The sequence below is a fragment of the Poromitra crassiceps genome (assembly GCF_964638095.1).
Source record: "Poromitra crassiceps genome assembly, chromosome: 15".
In the NCBI taxonomy this organism is placed as follows: Eukaryota; Metazoa; Chordata; class Actinopteri; order Beryciformes; family Melamphaidae; genus Poromitra; species Poromitra crassiceps.
This window is the reverse complement of record NC_139634.1, coordinates 5,384,727-5,396,922: the sequence shown is the minus strand read 5'-3', so window position 1 is coordinate 5,396,922 and position 12,196 is coordinate 5,384,727.

Below are 12,196 nucleotides of genomic sequence, written 5' to 3'. Positions count from 1 at the left end.
AAGCAAAGAGGGTGGAGATGTTATTTTTGATGTTTGGTTTATAATAATAACTAGAATGTCTACATTTCCTAGCGAAAATGTAATTGTGCTTGCTGTCCTCGCCTGGCTTGCAAGGTCCCTGCCCATGCAATTAGGGGTCTAATGCTGCCTTCCAGAAACCTGGGACGTGGGTGTTTCTCAGTGGAAAAGTCCCAGTCCCCACCTTCAACACAATATTTCTCCTATAGGCTCAGAGTACATCCGTCCACACCTGTACCAAGTTTTGTTAGCATCGGACGATCTTTGTGAAATAGGCCCCACCCACAGAAATGTGGAAGTGGATTATATCGCAACGGTGCGTTTTTTCCAAAAACCTCCAAATCAGTCTTGTGCAGGACAGTCCCCACATGATGTGTGCGTTGGTTTGGTGAAGATTGGACAACATTTCAAGGAGAAATGGCAAAAAAAACGGTTTTGGACAAAATGCAAAATGGCGGAAAATCTAGTCTGAAGGAAATGGGCGTGGCCTAGATGAGTAGATGCTGAAGGACCCAAGGAATCCAGGGAAAAAATAAGTTTGATGATAGACCCTACGGTTCAAAAGTTATGGACCAAAAGGTAAGGAGGGCTGTTATAGCGCCACCATCTGGTCAATTGGTGCAATTTTTTCGAGGATAGTAAAGGGCCCTCCGTGCACCCCCCTACCAAGTTTTGTAGCTGTAGCGGTTATGGTTTCTGAATTACAGCTAATTTACTGCAAGATTTTTCCAAACCCCATGCAAGTCAAAGGGGAAAAAAATGGCGCTTAATGGCGAATTGCGGCCAAACCGCTTTCACAAACCCTTAGAAAAGTCATAGCACACCTGTCCTCAATAAGCCGCTCATTTTGAGGTCTGGCATGTCTATGTGGCGCAAAAATTGTGGGAGTTATTACGCGCCAAACTTTGTGGCGGATGGAATAATAATAATAAGTATGTCGGACTTTAAGATTGTGCCTTGCTTGTCAGCAAGCACAATAATAAGATAATAAAATATAATACTAAATAAGTTCAGTGTTTCTGCCTGTGTTGCTGTCTGTTGTAGTGTAAAACGACCTAAAGGGAGAGCAGGTGGTGACATGAAAGTGAGTGAGAAAAGGAGAAAATATTGAATAATGACATCACAACAGTATAATCCTAATGTTAATTTAAAATGAGATAACGTCAATTTCTATTCCGGCAGCACCCGCAAGGGAACCGTCAAAAGAGAGTCCCTTCCTTGCAGCACCCCCTACTTAAAAACATTTCCAGTGTCCAGGTGGTGACTGGTCAGCCATTCATTTTTCCATAGACATTTTTTCCCAACATTCTCTCCTACCCCTGTGTTAAGGTGACCAGATCTCAGCAAACCAAAATGTGGGACAAATAGTGTGTTTGTGTGGGACAACGTGGGACACATTGCCATTGATGAGTAGGGCTGCAACAAACAACGACTCTTTTAGTTACTTATTGGGTCATGAAACTGAAACCATGCATGAAACAGCCACCTGCATACCTGACTTCGGGAGCATGATTGATAACAAGCCTTAATTGAGCCTTCATCATGCATGATTAGCCAGTAGCTTCCCAACGTGTCACAGGTAACGTTACTTAAGAGACAGACTAGACACTTACTTTCTTGGTTGTTGCTAAAAAATCTGTCAGTGTCACTCACTCACCTCGTCTGTTGTTCACTCGCTCACTGTCTCGCTCACTTTCAATTATCTCGCCAGGCAGTCACCATCTCTTCCTGCTGCTCCTACCTCCTGCGCTTGTCAAGTGAAATCAAGTTACCGCGGACGTGGCGTCAGATGACTTCCTGCCTGACGTGCCTTTCATTTCAAAATAAAAGCGTCGGTGACCTCATAGCTACATAGATACGGGCCTGGCACCAGGTACACAGCCATCACCACTTCTTTCAGCTCTTCCTCATTGACAACTGAAACACCATCACTCTGCAGACACTGGTTACAGCAGGCGGACGGGATGGCAGGCAGGCAGGGAGGTGGGTGGCAGGCAGGATGGCAGGCAGGCAGGCAGAGAGGTGGGTGGCAGGCAGGGAGGTGGGTGGCAGGCAGGGAGGTGGGTGGCAGGCAGGATGGCAGGCAGGCAGAGAGGTGGGTGGCAGGCAGGGAGGTGGGTGGCAGGCAGGATGGCAGGCAGGCAGAGAGGTGGGTGGCAGGCAGGGAGGTGGGTGGCAGGCAGGATGGCAGGCAGGCAGGGAGGTGGGTGGCAGGCAGGATGGCAGGCAGGGCCGATTTTACACTTCATGGGCCCCTGGGCTATTCATCTCTGCAGGGTTGGGCGCCGCCGGAAAAAAATTTGAGTGTTTTTTTTTAACCTTTTTTAGCCGTATTTAAAGGAATATCTCATTTTAAATCAACATTAGGATTATACTGTTGTGATGTCATTATTCAGTATCTTCTCCTTTTCTCACTAACTTTCATGTCACCACCTGCTCTCCTGTCAGCATTCTAACTTACAAACACAAACTGTAGGTTTAGCCATCATGTTCTTTCATAAACAGCCTGATTGGAAAGAAAACATTGCCACTGAGATGTCACAACAAGCACTTTTATTATTATTATTTAGTATTTATTATTGCTGTTATTATTACAGTGCACACACACATTCTCACAATTATTGCACAAATCAATCAAGCAGTATTCAAGTCTGTTCGTACCTGAAATGTCTTCTTCCTGACTTTTGCCGTGGCAAAGCGTTTGACTAGAGTGGTGAAGTCCAATGTTCTAACAATGTCACTTTCCAATGACATCAATGTCAAGTGGGTGAGCCTTTCCTCCTCTCGCTGTTCCGACCTCCCCTCTCCCAGCCCCCATGCCTAAACCTAACCTCCCCCAGACCCCAACCCAAAACCTAACCTCTCCCACCCCCACGCCTAAACTTAACCTCCCCCAGACCCTAACCCAAAGCCTAACCTCTCCCACCCCCACGCCTAAACCTAAGGTCGACATTGCGAGTGGTCGGCATAGCGGGTGGACACCATCTCACAGTGGATGTTATTACTCTGCAAAAAACATTGAATGGCGTCAGTAAAAAAAAACATTTTTTGCGAAGACCCTGGACAGGGGGCCCAAAAAAAACACATCAAGGGTCCCCCCAAAAAAAAAAAAAAAAAAAAAAAATTTAATTGTTGTTTTTTTTTTTTTTGGGCCCCTTGATGTCCCGGGGCCCGGGCTTCAGCCCGGGTAAGCCCGTTGGTAAAATCGGCCCTGACAGGCAGAGAGGTGGGTGGCAGGCAGGGAGGTGGGTGGCAGGCAGGATGGCAGGCAGGCAGGGAGGTGGGTGGCAGGCAGGCAGGGAGGTGGGTGGCAGGCAGGATGGCAGGCAGGCAGGGAGGTGGGTGGCAGGCAGGATGGCAGGCAGGCAGGGAGGTGGGTGGCAGGCAGGATGGCAGGCAGGCATATTAACAGTATTTTTTTCCTCTTGTTTTCAAACTTTTTTCCCTTTTAATGAACAATAAATTATTTTATTTCACCTTTGAACCTCTAACGTGTTTGCGTGCGTGCGTGCGTGCGTGCGTGCATGCGTGCGTGCATGCGTGTAGTAATAGTGTGTAATAGTATGTGGTTGCATAGCGGCCGTTTTTGTTTTGAAGGCTAAACGTCCAAACCGGAACTCTTATTAATTGGTAATTGAATGGAGCTTTAGCGGTCTCTCTCTTTCAACATTCAAGATATTGTCACTCCGTTGTACAATTAGGCCTATGCATGTGTGAAATTATTGTGCTGGGGCGCTCCATTACAAGACATAGGTAGGTACAAAGTCACAACAATTATTATGATTATTTGGTAGGTATAGAGGTAAGAGTGAAACTATCATCAAAATAGCCATTCTTCTACATTCTCTCATTGTTAGCTTCTTTAAATGAAATAATGGTAACATTCAACAATCCACCAATTTGTTGGGGACCCCATCGAAGCCCTTAAAATACTGTGGTCACTGGACCCACGGATCCCCCCCTCCCACGTGAAGCATATACAAAGGGAATCCCCCCTTCCAAGTTGCTAAATAAATTTTAGGCCCTGTGCTCTAGAAATAATATTTTGTCATATTTAAAATATAAAATACATTCGAATCATTTCCTGAATTTGGGCGTAAATAGGCACATGGGCTATGTACACACGGGTGCAAATAGTCACATGGGCTATTTACACATTTGCACACGGGTGTAAAAATAGACACATTCAGCATTTAGCATCTGCCTTTTTATAGTCACTAGGAATGTTGCGCGCTACATGCGCTCGATTCCTAGAGACTCTGAACTGACAGACAGACGGATTTATGACATCACTGATGATGTCACAGTGGGATTTCTTGATCCCGTTTGAATTGTGCCATGGGGTGCCAACGCTAATTTTGTCAATTTAAAACATAACTTTGCATGTCAAGAAAGTCGCAGTTTGTCGCCAAACTGTTGCACTAGAAGTTATAAATCAGAAAGACTACATACACTGTCGCCTAAGTGACGTCACTTTCTCTACCGGCACCACTGGCATAGCCAGACTTGGCACATTGGGTGTGCCACAGAAATAGAGGGTGTGCCAGGGGGCGAACCATTTTTTGGGCCTTTTCAAGCCAGATTTAGAGGAATATTAAGATAGGACCATATGACCATAACCATCAATGTTTGCTCCTTTTCGCACTCATCTTTTCACACTTATTATTAGCAGGTAGAAGCAGTCAATTAAATTGTATTTTTGGGGCCGGTGTGCAGCATGCACAGCAGGGCCCTTACATTCCACTCAGTCGCCGCATTTGAGCACGGATCCAGGCGATGTAATGTCTTTCCACTTTCCAGTCCGGTAGGTGGCGATAATGCACCTCTGGCTAATATTGTGGCTAGCTCGATACAAGGAGGACGCTGCGGCATTAAAGTTGAGAGCCTGTGTCCCAGTTCACTTGAAGGCAACACAGTATTGCCTTGAACCAATGGTGACTGGTGAAAAGTGAAAAAAAGCTCTCTCTGACTCTGTCTGCTTCATGTGTGGGCGTGCCGACTTTCCCCCCTTCCCTCTCTGCTCGCTCTATGGCCAGTCCTTCAGTCCTCACTGCAGCACCCCGACACACAGGAGGACAGACACAGCGAAAATGGCAGCGGCTTCTTCTGAGTCTTGCAAGCCGCCCAACGCTTGCAGAAAAAGCAGATGCACGAAGCGAAATATGGAAATATTTTGTATACGTTGCCGACAGCGAAGGCAAGCCCGTGGACACATCGAAACCAGTGTGTAAAAGGTGCTTCAACGTGACCAAAGCGAAAGGCTCAAACACATCGAACCTGGCTAAACATCTTGCAGACAGGCACCCCGACCTGTTCAAAGAGTTTAAAGACCGACAGGTTAGCGAACGTGAACGATAAACATACATGCCCTCAAATAAGAGTATTGTGTGACAAGCGAACTTGTTTCACTGAAAAAGTTCGCTTGTCACAATAGCCTACTCGTTTACAGTAAAACACGAGGCAATGAAGGTAAATGGTAAATGGTAAATGGCCTGCATTTATATAGCGCTTTTATCCAAAGCGCTTTACAGTCAGTAGTTACATTCACCCATTCACACACCGATGGCGGCAGGCTACCACGCAGGGTGCTGGCACACCAACGGGAGCAATTTGGGGTTCAGTATCTTGCCCAAGGACACTTCGACACGCAGACTGGAGGAGCCGGGAATCGAACCACCGACCTCTTTTATCCAAAGTGACCATAAATCTGGCACTTCATGTTAATGAAGCTTAAACCCAGGATTATTAACCCACATAGGCTACACTACAGCACAGGCACACTACAGTTGATGTGCACTAAAGTAGACTGAACACAAATGATTCAATACACCTTGGCAGAGGTCTGCACTTTACTGAGCACACCGGCCCTATGCCAGGTTTCGACCTGGCCTTGTTTGGCAACATGTAAAACCACTTTGTTATCTCTACTTTTTCCAATGAGTGTTCTAGTGTTCTAGAAAGAACGCAAGTTTGGTTGGCATGCAGGTTCGTCTACTGCAGAGAGAGAGATCTGTAGCGTTCTCAGTGTCCTCTGACTGCTGCTGCACATTAAAGTTCACAAATCAGATTTGGCCTCCTAGTCTGAACATGGCCTTAGACATACCAGTATATTGGGCAGGTGGCCTGAAGTTTGGCTCCATTTCCTGGCCAAACACCTTCAGGCTGTTGGTGTTGACAAAGTGGGCCACATCACCGGAGTAGGTGAGGAGGGACGACGGCCTGCTGGTCACAGCTGCAGTCCCCCGATCCTGGTTCCACCTGTTCAAGCCTTCCAGGAGGTACAGCTGGAAGTTCAGTGAGTTTGCACTGGTTCCTGGGAAAACATGAACAATATTTAGCTTTTCAATCTGAATAATGCTTTCATTAAAACAAAAAAAACAAAAAACAAACAAACATACAAATTATTTTAAATATCATACATAATAATAGAGACCAACCTGGAATGAACCTGTTCAGGTGCAGGTGAAAAGACTCCAGGGATGTGGACCCTCTGGCACAGCGGTACCTGGTCAGCATGCCCCCGCCCTTGATGGTGGTGGTGCCTAAAGCTGTGTACAGTTGCACAACTGGCACGTCCTGGATGCACTTGATGTGCCGTTTCTGCACATCCCAGATGTGCTTCATGCGCACCTCTTCCAGCAGTGGCACCCCCATTAGGTCTCTCCCATTTGCCCCTCCCATTTGCTTCAGCAGGTCCTCGATAAGTTTGATGGTGGCCTCCTCACCACGTGTCCTCCGGCGGCAGTACTGGCTCAGCTCTTTCTTACTGATTCGCATGTCCACCATGTGATCAGTAAGGCCTGGCACACCCTCCTCTGTGAACTGCACTCTCTTAGCCACTTTCACACATGAACTCCGGATCAGGTGAGGGTTGCCCCCCACTGAGCCTGCCCCGGATGATAGGTGAAGTGTACCCTTTCACACATGAGGCATGTTGCATTCACACATGAGTAGCACCTCCGCAGAGTTTGTAAAGTAGAGAGGGGGCGGGCGGCGGGGGTGGGGGAATTTGGGCATGACCACACAGTTGTGAAAACTAAAAATACATAATGGGCGATAACTGCCTAACGTTCACGGCATATAATCGTTTGCGCATAACGTTAGTAAGTAATTAATTAAACAACCCTACAACTCACGCCCAGATGCATCGATTTCCTCGAGTCGCAAGCAGTACAAACAAAACAGGTCTTTGCTATGTTCAGTCCTAAAATGCCTCAAACCTACTAGAATTATACAGAATACAGGAAGCTAGACGTTTTTACCTTCAAAATAAAATAAATGTTGTATTACTTGGTAACAAAAAATCAGAATGTCGACTCACTACGGGTTAAAATTTACTTTTCGAAGGGAGCAGATATTCTTCCAGTTTATCTCCGTTCTGTATCTTTCGAAACACACACAAAAAAACATTACACGTGCATTTACTTTATTTAATTGCCATTATTGCGAAGGTTATACCCGGAAGTTTTCGTTTTATACTGCCTGACTTGACGCTACTTGGAATTTGCGCGAACGCTGTGTAAACGTTAAATCAAAGACATGAACGCAACCAGATCCAGATACCCTACCTAGCGATGTCCAATACTGGGAAGCGGGACGACCCTCGCGTCCAAAAATGCAGCAGGGGTTGTATCATTTTTTAGTGGTCTGTACAGACCATTGGTCAGTACCACTAGGGGGTGCTAAAGCGAATGGTCCGGACCAGTTGGTGTGGTCCGTCACTGTACCACAGACCACTAGTGTGGTCTGTCACGTGGTCCGTCAGTGTTCCTTCTCCTCTTAATGCATCGCAGTCAGCGTACAGACGCTCTGACCATGGTCCGGACCATCAGTGTGTGGTCAGTCAGGTGGTCAGTGTGGTCTGTCACGTGGTCGGTCAGCGTTCCTTCTCGTCACAATGCATCAGTCAGCGTACAGACGCTCTGACCATGGTCCGGACCACCAGTGTGTGGTCGGTCAGGTGGTCTGTCACGTAGGCTACGTGGTCCGTCAGTGTTAATTCTCCTCTTAATGCATTGCAGTCAGCGTACAGACGCTCTGACCATGGTCCGGACCACCAGCGTGTGGTCAGTCAGCTGGTCAGTGTGGTCTGTCACGTGGTCCGTCAGTGTTCCTTCTCGTCACAATGCATCAGTCAGCGTACAGACGCTCTGACCATGGTCCAGACCACCAGTGTGTGGTCGGTCAGGTGGTCTGTCACGTAGGCTACGTGGTCCGTCAGTGTTAATTCTCCTCTTAATGCATTGCAGTCAGCGTACAGACGCTCTGACCATGGTCCGGACCACCAGTGTGTGGTCAGTCAGCTGGTCAGTGTGGTCTGTCACGTGGTCCGTCAGTGTTCCTTCTCGTCACAATGCATCAGTCAGCGTACAGACGCTCTGACCATGGTCCAGACCACCAGTGTGTGGTCGGTCAGGTGGTCTGTCACGTAGGCTACGTGGTCCGTCAGTGTTCATTCTCCTCTTAATGCATCAGTCAGCGTACAGACGCTCTGACCATGGTCCGGACCATCAGTGTGTGGTCGGTCAGCTGGTTGTGTGGTCTGTCACGTACGCTAGTACGTGGTCCGTCAGTGTTCATAATGCATCGTCAGTCAGCGTACAGACGCTCTGACCATGGTCCGGACCATCAGTGTGTGGTCAGTCACGTAGGCTACGTGGTCCGTCCGTGTTCTTTGTCGTCAGGCATCGTCAGTCAGTGTACACGACCACTTGTCTTGATGTGTGGTCCGTCATGTGTGCCTGTGGTCTGTCACGTAGCCTACGTGGTCCGTGTTCCTTCTCGTCTAAATGCATGCGTCAATGACCATCATTGTTGGGCATTTACTAACGTTACTAAGTAACGTTACTAAATTAATAATATCAATATAATAATAATAATAATGTAATGTTTACTGTTCTATTGACATATAATTGTCTAAATAAACAGACATAAGTTTGACTGGTATACAACATGCGTCCATCTTTATTTCTGACATGGAGTAACTGAGTGTCGCACAGTGAAACGTCATCAACAATGGCCGATGGCCTCAATGTAAACGTCCACTCGATATTACAAATGTAACCGAGCGTTTTGGGTTCTTTATATATTGTTTATGGTGAAGAAATGAGTCAGAGACCGCTTGTTGTTGGGAGCTGCAGCCACTCATTTACTTGGTCAGGGGCGAGAGAGATACAGAGAGTGAACCAACTGTCCACTTCCTCTTCCGGACTTCACAATAAGAGTACACAATAACATACAGAACAGTCTGTTACAATAATAATAATAATAATAATAATAATAATAATAATAATAATAATAATAATAATAATAATAATAATAATAATAATAATAATAATAATAATAATAATAATAATAATAATAATAAAAAATAAAAAATAGTGAATCATCAAATATAATTATATAGATTATTAGGCTATATGACTGCTGTGATATGACAATATTAAGCTTTGATGTTTGATTATTTAAGCTACATACAGAACACACAAGTTAAAGCAAAAGACATCCTTATGACTATGAGCCAAATACATGCCAGTTGCTGTTATGGAAATCACTCTCTATACTTTGTTGTCTGTTGAGATTATATGTATCATAGGCTTATCAACCAATATAATGGTAATTTATGATCAATTTATGATCAAAAGGATATTGGTGTTGTAAGTATCCCACTCTGAGTTAGATTTTTAAGGCAGTTTTATTGAATGAAAACAAGACTTCCACAGATGCTTCCCTGTTATTTCCATATATATTATATGGATATATGTTATATGCCATGGTCCAAGGCCTTACAGCAGCATAAATTAATTTCCCTTACACATCTTAGCACTAATGACGAACAGGAAATGGAAAATCTTGTACATGAAAATGGACCTTTAAAAACATCCGAAAGAATTGAACAAAAGAAAGAACAGTAGCATACACCTTTATTTCCAGAATGCATTTGGGTAAAAAAAAAAAAGGGGGGGGGGGTTGATTTGAGTTTGAGTTTGAGTTTATTTGATTCTTGCTCACAGTATTCACTGAATAAAAGCAGAATTTACACACAGAACTGTTAAGATCTAGCTAAAAACAAGAAAATAGATTATAAAAATAGATTACATATCACAGGTCACAGGTCACATTTTCAGGACATAGAAACACAATAATACATCAAACACAGACATAAGAGTCTCTTAAGACTGAGTGTTAAAGAGTCTCACAGGAGTGGGCAGGGTTGCTGTTCTCAGGCGTTTTGTCCTGGCCAAGAAGGTCATGAGCTGTCTGCCACTCCGCAGTGTCCGGCCAGTGCAGCTGGCTCTGTCCTGTGGGAGCAGGTCGTGCAGTGGGTGATGTGTGTTCATCATGTCCTTGACCAGTTTTATTGCTGCCTCTTCTCTCCTGCTTTGTAGGGATGGGAGTTGAGGCTGAATCAGATTGCCTCTGGAGATGATTTTGATGGCTCTCCTTTGCACTCTCTCCAGTTGTGCTGTCTGTTTTTTGTTGCATCCCACTAGGACTCCTCCATATTCCAGACAAGGCCTGGGTGGTATAGATGGTCACCAGATCTTCACAGGGTAGGCCTTGCCTGGCTAGCACAGTCAGGAAGTGTAACCTTTTTGAAGCTTTCTTGACTGACTGTTCCACTTGAGTGTTGCCGCTGAGGTCATTGTCCAGGTGGAAACCAAGATATTTGGTTGTGGTGACGATGGGAACCTCCTGTCCTCCCAGGAAGAGAGGGGGCAGCTGCAGAGGGTTTTTGGAGAAACAAATTCTCATCTCCACAGACTTCTTTCCATTCAGCTCCATGTTATCTGCAGCCCAGTCATCCAGCTGCTTGGCCTCCATCTCCATTGACCTGTCGCTGTAGATGTTGGTCAGTGGTATGGCCCGGGAAAGACTGGCCATACCATCAGCATACCCAGTGTCCAGAGTGTCGCTGAAGGCTGTTTTTCGGATTGACATGTACAGGAGGAATAAGTACTGTATGGGGAGGCCACCCCTCCTTGCGGCACACCAGACATTACCTCTGTCCAGGAGCTATAGGTGTCGTTGGCCTTTACCCTCTGGCTCCTTCCTGTGGTGTAGCTGTGTAACCAGGCCAGGAGTCTTGGGCACAGATTCATGTCGACCAGGTTTGTACAGCTTAGCATGGTCCACTCTGTCAAAAGCCTTTGACATGTCGGCTAGCAACACTCTCACCACTGTCGGCTGTTTGGAATCTGTAGCCAATCATTTCAAGTGTAAAATTACTTTATGCAGTCAATTGAGAAGTATTCAAAGTACTTTTGAAGAGAAGTTGGTTTAACTAACTGAACTACCGGTAATTAGTTTTCATTTCATTTCATTTTTTTATTTGTTCCTGTCATGAAAATGCACAATAGTACAATATAAATTTGGTCACACAATACATCAAAATACATGTTTGAAATCAATGCTTTTCATGACTGAAAAGGAGCAGAAAGAAGAATATAATTCTTATTTTGTATCTGCCCCTTACTTGAACACAAAGAATCTTAAATGGTCTGTCATTTACAGATACCTACACCATCAACACCGTGATTACAACAACATAAACAAAAATAACCTATAAAAGAAAAAAAAGATTGCAACCTTAAATCAAATAAAACTAACATCCAATTAAGTTTCAAGTGCATAATGTCTAATTTGTCTCTCTTTATAAAAACTTTTTTAACTGAAAAATACTTGTACAACCCATTAGGTCCTTCTGTTGAGAATTCCAAAGTTTTACACCAATAACAGAAATACACATTTGTTTTAAAGTGGTCCGAGTAGCTTGATGCTTAAAATCAAATCTCCTCCTGTGACTTTCATCTTCTGAGGTAAACAAACAATTTTTGCATGTTCTCTGGCAATACCCTATTTTTGGCTTTAAACATATAACTAATATCTCATTAAGTTTAAATAACCCTAACTTAATAAATAAACTATTAGTATGTTCTCTAAATTCAACTTTGTGAATGATTCTAACTGCTCTTTTCTGTAATAAAAACAATGGCATTATATTGCTTATATATGAGCTACCCACACTTCAACACAATAACTAAAATAGGGCAGTATAAGTGAACAGTACAACATTCTCATTGTGTTACAATCTAACACATTAGCTTTGTTCAAAATAAAAATATTCTTTGACACCTTTTTTTTTAACATAATGATATATGGGATTTCCATGTACATT